This window comes from Chrysoperla carnea, chromosome 1 (genome assembly GCF_905475395.1).
Source record: "Chrysoperla carnea chromosome 1, inChrCarn1.1, whole genome shotgun sequence".
NCBI lineage: Eukaryota > Metazoa > Arthropoda > Insecta > Neuroptera > Chrysopidae > Chrysoperla > Chrysoperla carnea.
Genome location: NC_058337.1, coordinates 53,013,472 through 53,023,208, shown reverse-complemented (window position 1 = coordinate 53,023,208; position 9,737 = coordinate 53,013,472).

The following is a 9,737-nucleotide window of genomic DNA, read 5'->3' as shown; positions in this document are numbered from 1 at the left end:
ATTTTAAAAGAAAATTGGCAAAACTTTTTAAAACACGTTTTATACTAAGAAAAATTACGATAGAAATTTCCCTAGAGATTTTCAGAAAATTTAATACGATATATTTATTATAATGGGCCTAAATTTTTGTTCCAATTTAATATTTTCTTTAAAAAAAAAATCATGTGCCATTTTGTGGAAATGTAGTAATTTATTGAGAAAAAGATAATTAAAAAAATAAAATTTATAAAAAATAATATATAATTAATAATTATTATCAAAAATCAAATAATGGGAGCCAGGTTGTATAAAATTTTTCTCGAAGCATGTAAAATAGTTTAAAAAGCTTTATTAATTAATAATTAATTAATTAATTAATTGTGTAAATTAATTAATACAAAAAAACAATATTATTTTTTTGAATATATAGTTATTCCCGAAAATTTATTTTGTAAAGTTGTTCTTTTGCATAATAATTAAAATTAATTATTAAAATTTTCTTTGCAATTGAGAATATATTTTCAGTTTAAAGAAAATTCATACATTATCTGTAATATTTTTTTTAAATATAAATTTTACAGTATTAAAAAAGGAATTTGTAATCTTCTATTAACTTTCTCACCTTAACATAATTCCATTCCAAGCACTTTCCTTCACAGAAATACAAATAACAAAAAAATAAGTTTAAATTTTAAAATTAAAGTAAAAGCAAAAGCAAGTCAAGAAAATTTATTTCGAATATCAGCTTTTAGCATAAATTGTTTATTGTTTTTTGTCTTTATCTTTAACTAATATATAAAGCTGAAATAGTTTGTTTCTTTGTTTGGTTGAACGCTAACGTTTGGTTGTGCGCTAATCTCAGAAACTAGTGGTTAGAATTGAAAAATTATTCTAGTTAAGCTATAATCTATATATCAAGTGAGATCGTCCAGTGAAGCGGGCGAGCTAGTCTTTTATAAAAATTGTCATTCAAAATTGAAATCGGGTTAACCAAGAGCGGCTATTATAGATGGCGGGCGTAAAACAATATATCACAGATCAATCTTCAATTTTATTAAATTTGTGTCATAAGCAAACTTACGGAAAATAATGTTTAGTTTAACTTCTAAGCACTTTTTCGTTAAGTTTGTACGATAAACGATTTACTATACAAGATATTCATAATTTTAATTTACTAATGCAAAGTTTTTGAATGTTTTCATAATTCCGTCATCAAAGCTACGAATATATTATAGTTTTAGTATATGATTAGTAACTATAAATGTATGTGTAGCATTGATCGCCCGTAGCTCAGAAACTACTCGTTAAAAATTTTTATTGGTCCCACGTAGGTGGGACCTTTTGAAATGATGCAAAGAACATTTTAGGGTAGGCTAGAAAAAACTTCACTGAAAGCCATTTTGCTATCTAATCTTGCGGGGTCCTTTTGGTAATGATCTGAGCCTAACCTCAAACATTAATATTAAATAATATATAAAAACGTGCCATCTTAATAAATTTTTAATTAATAAAATCAGAAGTCGTACGTACATACTTTCGGCTAGAGGATCAAGAAAATAGTATTTTTGACTAATATGTCTAGTTTCATAATTTATTACATTTCATATGTCACACGATTTTTCTTCCAACCTTTATTTTACAGTGTTTTCTTCCAATTCTTGTTTATTTTAGCGAAATTTGACATAGTACAGTCATCTTAGATTTTTAAATCGCATTATTGGGGGCTAAAACCTGAGTTTTTCACTCACCCATGCAAACCAAGATGGCGGCCTTCCCCCAAAGGTAGTATCCCGCCTTTTCAAATTTAAACTTATCTTTGACCATCCTAACCGTAACCAAAAAGTCGGACTTTTCCCCAAATATGCTTTACTAAATAGCATATCGGATAGGATTACTGTATAGATTTTCGTATTCACTTGGATTTTACATTCAACTACTCACGGTTTATTTTTTGAAATAATATGATACAAAATAATTATTTTTGAAGAAACTAGATTTGATCGATTTACATAACATAATACAGATCAAATCAACATTAACCATATTCGCACCGTGTATGAGTTTAATTGGAGGCGTTTCCATGGTAACGATTCATTACTTTAACTATAGAATTGTTAATTGTACGGATTGCATTTATGACTAACATTGAAAATTTAATATAATTGTCTCACAAGTTAAAATAAATAATTATGATAATTTACATTTGAAAAATAATATTTGTGCAATTTGGTTTCTCATTTTCACAATTTTTTATTCATTAAGGCTAATTAATTAGTGTTTTTCAATAATTTTAATTTGATATGTCTATAACATTAACATGTAAAGAATTGCAAATTAGTCATAACAGCCTCCTTTATAATGCCAAAAATTTTCACTGGAAGCGCTGGCATCGATTTTATTGTCCCTACCATGACTACGCACACAGCGAATAGACAAATAAATATCTAATATACAAATATAAATTAAATAAATAAGCTTGTTCCCTAACTATTATAACTCTTCTGTAAACCACCTTTTTACAGATTTACATTTTGGTAGTACCAAAACTTACTCAACTCCATTAAATAAAGTAGTTGCAACATATCGCAAGTGAGAATTTGGCTGTTTTTTAAAATCAATCTTATAATTTTACAATTCATAGTAAAATTGTTATCAAAGCAAACGTAATACATTTTTATTTTAAAATTATTTGTATGGAGTTATTACTATACCAAGTTCCAATTAGGGCGTATAAAGAAAGATTTAAAATAGTATACAACCTAAAGCCAGAATATTGAATACCTTTGCCGATACTGCGTTATATCACATATGCTAAGCAATCTAACTTTGTGGCCTAGGGTTGTAATATACTATTACACTCGATGTATGCATTTCAAAGTTCATAAAAAACTAGAAGAAGAAAACAGAAAGAAGTCTTGAAAGTATGTATACATAGTACAATAAACGAACCTAGAATTTTTTTTATTCCTTTGAAAAAATTGTTTGCTGAATGTATTGACTTGGGGTTTTTTTTTGCATTGGCTTCAGAAAATTGTCCTATAAAAAGTCTATATATATCTAAGAAGCGGAACTTTTTAGCTTTAACCCTCACGTCATTGGGGTGAAGGTTGTATAAATCGTATAGTAAATCAGACAGCTCTTTTAAACCACATAAATAGACCTGCGAAATAAGTAAATCCCATTTTTTTGAAAATTCCCTTTTAAGGCATTTTAGGGTTTTTTTTAAGTCACTGCTCTCGTTTTAATGGTAAAAATTTTTCAATTTCCAGAATTTTTCTTTGTTTTTTAGACCATATTAGAAATCCGTTGAATTGAAAATCACCATTTTTGTGCTATTTAATCCTCTTTAAAGTTTTAAAAAAAGGTTTTTTTTGTATCTTTGATATCGAAACTAGGGACCATACGTGTATTTTAATTTTTAAAAACTCCCTTGCATGCATTAAAAAGTTGTTTAAGTAAGCTTAAAGAGGAGGGGGGTTCAAAATTGAATCAATTTGATCATAAATTCCAGATCAGTTACTTTAAAAACCCTTTTATAAGCCTTAAAACGGCATAAATTTTCAAAAAAAACGATATTTTTTAATTCAGGGTCCATTTATGTGGGATAAAAGAAGGAAAGGGGTAACAAATTAAACGTTTTGACTGAAAATTGGAGATCACCGACCCCAAAAACCTCCTTGTTCGTCATTAGAAGCCTAGCTTGCAAAAAAAATGATCTTTTTCATTTTGAGAGTTTTTCAGACCCTCGAAAGGGAGGGGATTTGCATAAAAAAGGTTATTAATAAAAATATATTAAATTTTAGGTTTCTTGATCTTTTTAAAATCTTTTAAAAATTATTTTATTCTATCTGATTTATTTTACGATTTAAACACCATTCACCAATGGCGCGGGGGTTAAAACTAAAAAGTTCTGCTTTAAACCATTTAGAATTTTTTTAGGATAATTTTCTGAAGTATCTGCAAAAAACCGCAAGTCGATACACCCAGCAAACAATTTTTTCGAAAAAAAAGGTTCGTTTATTGTACTAATACGAACTTTAGGTGATCTAGATTCGATCATTCCTCACGTAGATGTAGCTGTTTGTTTTCTTAATATTTAAGTGTGAAATTCTGTGACGATGAGCGTGCATGGAATATTGAGAAAAATTATTTTTTGCTTTTTAGTGCAGTACAAGCTTATACATTAAAATGTAATGTTTACTTTTTTAATGTTCTTCCGTATAAAATCCGCTTTTTAGAAAGGTATAACATCTAGATTTCATTTTCACCGTGAACTTGTTGATTTTTTTATTTATCTATAATGAAATCTATTAAGAAAGCTTTTAATAAGCTCTTTGAACATATTAAAATATGTTTAATTCCATCATGACAAACCCCAAACTGACATCATCAGAGAATTAAATTCATAGAATAATTATTATATTCCCACTATATCCTTGAAACATATCCTACAGGACGAGTATAAATTTCTATGTTTATTTTTCGTTTAGGATAAAATAATATTCCTTAGTTTGCGCAATAAATACATCATCATATGTATTGAGAGCATATTATTTGTAGGTATCTGTGTACATAAATATATAGGGTACTATGCTACCACCTCGAAACATCTCGACAAAGATGGGGAAGCCCAGTGTGTGTACGGCATGAGCAACAGAGTATTCTCTCCTCACACACTATATGCATCACTATTATAGTCGGGATTGAGTATGCTTTATGATTGAGCATCATTAGATTTTGGTATTTTATAACGCGACTCTATTTTTCGGTATTGGCAATAATCTACAAGTAAAAATATTATGAAATTAGGTTTTTTGATGTCGATTTAAATTTGGTTAATACCTATAAAAAGAGCTTTATCTTCAAAATGACATCACATCGAATAAAATTTCATTTTGTAGTTCCAAGAAACTATGTTTCATAGCTATATTCAAAAGTAGTCAAAAATAGGTATGTAAAAGTATGGCGAGTATCGGTTTTATTCGACTCTCATTGGTTGAAATATGTGGTATTTATACTTCGCATGTCGGATTTCGGAATATTTAAGCTTTTTAAAATAAAGTTTACATTCCGAAAAATGAGACATATAAGCTAAACTTAGTGTCAGGTGAGCTTATTCGATTCATCATAATTGAAATATCTGTGCTTCATGCCTTCCATCACGAATATCTACTATTATTTCCACTGTTCAAAAAAGTCAAAATACTTAAACCGAAAAATTGGATTTCACGCCCAAATTAAGGGTTAGATTGGATCGGGAGTGGTTTTGAGATTGGCCTACGGGAATGATAGGTACATCGTTCGTGAATTTACGTTTAAGTTCTATTGCGTGAGTTTGCTTGAAGGCTATTTTGGAACAAAAAGACCCAAGCACCTGTGTAAATGAAAAAAATTTCTTGACATCGAATAAAATTCCATTTTATAATTCCAAGAAACTGTGTTTCAAAGTTTCAAAGTTATATTCAAAAGTAGGTATCCTATTTATAATCACTGTACAAAATTATATCTTTTGATAAAAAATGAATGATTATATTAAAACTGCTTTAAAATTAATTTTTTTATAACTCCGCTCGGATTTTTTTACTTTTGAATAGACTGTATGCGTATAGTCGATTTAAATAGTCAGTCCACGCGTACTAAAATCCACATTTAGTTCTTATTCAGGTGAGTCTGTTCAGATGTTTCGTTTTTTTCTCGAATCGTTCATAATGATTTCTGCAGTATAAGAAAATAATAGCTGCTGTGACGGCTCTTATTATATTCCCTAGTACTAAAGAGTATCAAAAATTTAAATAAAAAATATTTGTTTTAAAGACAAGTAGAAAATAACTATTTCTAAATAATTATTTCAGAGTCACTCATACATGACTATATGTAAAAGCTTTAGGCACTCACTTTAAAATATCCAGGATGATTCAGAGCGCCTCTAGCTTTTACAAATAGTGCCTCATAGAAATAATTATTTTCTACTTTTTAGTAAAATAAAAACTTGTCTTTTAAAAGGTATTTTTTATTTAAATTGTTTAATTAAAATTAAAAAAAGTATGTCATCCGATTAACAATCGTCATCCGAAAATCTACTGGAATCTCATTTACATATGTTATTCGTTCGTCTTCTTCTTAACATTTGATACCCATATCACTGGAGTGCATAAAACATAACTAGTCCGCCATATTGGATTTAGAATGGTGCCATTTAGCAAACAATGCATTGTCATCCAAACTAAACGTGCGTGCAAAATTTCAGCTCCATCGCTTGAGGATAGCTGCTATAAAATTCTAAAACATAATGAATGGGCAAAGACAGAACTAAGGCTGCAATTAACAAGTCATTTCCATCGATCATAGCAGAAACTATATCCGTGTACGTTGAAAAACTAACGTTAAACTAGGATAAATTGGATAGCTACAAGAAGCTGCTGAGGTAGAGAACTTACACAAAGCTAAAAATAAAGAACTAATGGATATTATTATAATTACGCTAACTTAACAGCCTACAGAAAGTTTCGTCTTTAACCTATAGGGACACTAAGAAATTTAGAATAATGAGGTCCTTTTGACTATGAGAAAATGAAAAAAGTGCCAAATTATTGTAGAATCTTCAATCTGCAGGGATGTTTTCTGGTGCATCTAATAATTTACCAGCGAGAAATGCAGACATCGCGGTGTCCTAGGCGCTATACCGACAGAGCCCCATGTGAAAGAGGAGCTTGACTAGCGGTGTCCAAGTGAAAGTGAAGCATGTAAGGGACCAGACACTTAAACGTAAACTAAGCAACCTTTCAAATGAGAATAAATGTTCAAGGCTCAAAAATCATTTTGTCAATTGTCTACTATATAACAAAGGTTCTCGGGAAAATTTGCAGAGAAAAGGGTATTTTCATTCACAGTAAGCAAAATTGTGAAATATTTTCCTAAACTTTAACGATCCCTTGAAAAAAGCTTGCAAACTTGCTCATTAATTCTACTTACTCAATCTCGTATACAAAAAGCCTTAATATAGATGTTATTGTAAAACAGGATAAAATGTGTACGGAATACGTGCGCTTACTATGTGTATTATTTTAGTCTTTGCTCAACCGTGAGCCAAGCGAGAATATGTGTACGAATTTTAAGCAAAAAACGGGAAAATATTTCGGAGATTTGCATTAAAAAAATTATTATTTTTCACGTAGTAGATTAGAAAAAAAAATTTCGTGTCCTTTTTTTTTCTTCAATTCCGCGGCAAAAAATGTGATATTTTGTGTATTTATTTTCGAAATTTTTTCTGAAGTTTTTTTTTTATTTCGAAAATATTATTAGAAAAATTGTGATAAATAAAATTGCTTTAGATTTTATTATAAAATATAAATTAAATTGAAGAGAGACCTGTTGCGCGCGTTAAATTTATTATCTAACGTCTCTTGATAGAATAGCATGTAATATTCTAGCTAGTGTGTGTACGGTAATTTACTCCCCGAATTTTTGATGAGCATTCAACACTTTTCTTGTGGAACACTGGATTAATTTCATTTTTGTTTAGATAGTGTGATAATTTAAGGTAATTTTTCAATTTGAGCTTATACCTATGTATAATTTATTTATATTTTCTTCATAAATGTTCTTGCTTCCATTGCTTTGATATACCTATTTGTAATAAACAAAGGTGCTATAAGTTAATAGCCAAGTTTATAACGATAAAAAATATGAGTTTTAGAAAAAAGTGTGTAGCGAGGTATAAAATGATCTCATTAATTTGGAAAATATCATGACTGCAATATTTTGAGCATAATAAAAATGAGACGCCCTTTTCCAAATACTAAATTAAAAATAGATATTTAATAACTATTCCCTTTTACCATCAATTTTATAAGATTTTGTGTTATACTGTAATTATTTTTTAAAAATTTTACTGCCCTTTCAACTTGTTTTTCTGCGCGAAGAAATTCTGGGTTTTAAAAATAATTAAATGTCGTAATTGTGAAAGGACGTTGTTTTCTGAATTTATTGTTCCATAATATTTATGTAATTGGGTTGTTTTTACAAAAAATCAATAGATTTTCGAAAATTTCAGCTATAATGTGTCGGTATAATATACTTACAACTGAATTTCCATAACGGATGTCGGATATTAATCACTAGCGCTTCATTTTTTGAAAAAAAGGATCCTAGTAAAAGTTTTCTGTTAGAAGAAGAATATCTAACGGTGACCTAGATTTTACTTTCAAGGCTGTTTAAAAATCAATCTTAGTTGATAAAAGATAGAAGAAACTTTTTAATTAGAAATTTAATTTTTTTTAAATCATAAGCAAATTTTATCGTAAATTTTCCGTAAACCGCGTAAATTTCATGGAAATCTAAAGAAAAAATCTTCATTTGTTTTTTGCTATTCGATTTCTATAGAATCTAAAGTACTTTCAAAAAATGTTTCAAGGCATGTATATTGCAATGTTTTCTTTTCGAAGATGCAACATTTTCGAGAGTTCATTTTAAGACGGCTGGATTTACGTCTCGTACTTCAGAGCGGTTACGTTATCTAACGCTGGGTATACGTTGGTAATGCAACCTTATAACTGTATGGCAATTTTCTTTTATTATAAAACTTTTTTCTTAATTTATAATAATATCTGGCGCTGTGTTAGCGACGGCAAAACTGTTTGGCAATTATATATAATTTATATTGCCAAAAAGGTTTGAAAAATTATTTTATAAAAAATTGTCTTAAAATTAGTAAATTTCGCAACTTTTTCGGCGAATACGCACTTGTAAATGTACTAAACCTTTTTCAGAATGTTGGCGTACTTAATCCCTACCTAATTTCAATAAAAAAAGAAATCACTCAGCCGTCTTAAAATAAACTTTATAATGGCGTTGTTGGTCTTTAAACTAAATAGACCTTTACAGAATGGCTATTAAGTAGCAGTATTCTTGATTTTCACATTAAAACTTAAAGTTTCAAAAATAGCAGCATCTTAAACATAATTTGAGTAACTTTATCTAAATAACGTTGGCCATTGGCGACAATAGTACCTAAAAAATACACTTCGTTTCAAGTTATTCGAAAAATCGACTGGAAATTAAAATTTAAATTAGTACTGTTAAAGATGTTACATGAGGGAAAATGAAAGAAACCGCTCGCATTTGGCTAAAACCTCATAGAATGTGTTTCTTAGGTATCAAATATCAGAAATGAGTTAGTGGTGCAAATCTTTCTATTTGTTAATAAACCTTAAAGTTAATTCATAATAGGCAACTTGAGTTACGTATACGTTAAACATGTATAATAGTTTTCGATTATTTGACAAACATTTAAAGTTTACGTCATACAAGTTGCATATTTACAAATTTTTTTAATGAACTTCAACATTGCTGGTTTTATTGAATTAAAAATTTATTGTTTATTAACAAAAAGAAATATTTGCACCGCTAACTCATACCTTACGAATGATATTTGACAGCTAAGAAACACATTCCATGTGGTTTTAGCAAAATGCGAGCGGTTCCGTTCATTTTCCTTTATTAACCGATTTTGGTTACATTTTTTACTGTACTAAATCAAGATTTAATTAATTAATTAATTGATAAATGATTTTATCGGCATGGTAACGATAATATTTGTGTTTAATTTATTTGGTTGATAATCTAGGTTGAGGGTAATATCCATGATTGACCAAAAGTAGCATAATTTGTACCTATTTACATCAAAATATATAAATAATAATTAGTAATTACAGATTAAAATTATTAATAATTTATAAGTAGGTAATTATATGTTTATT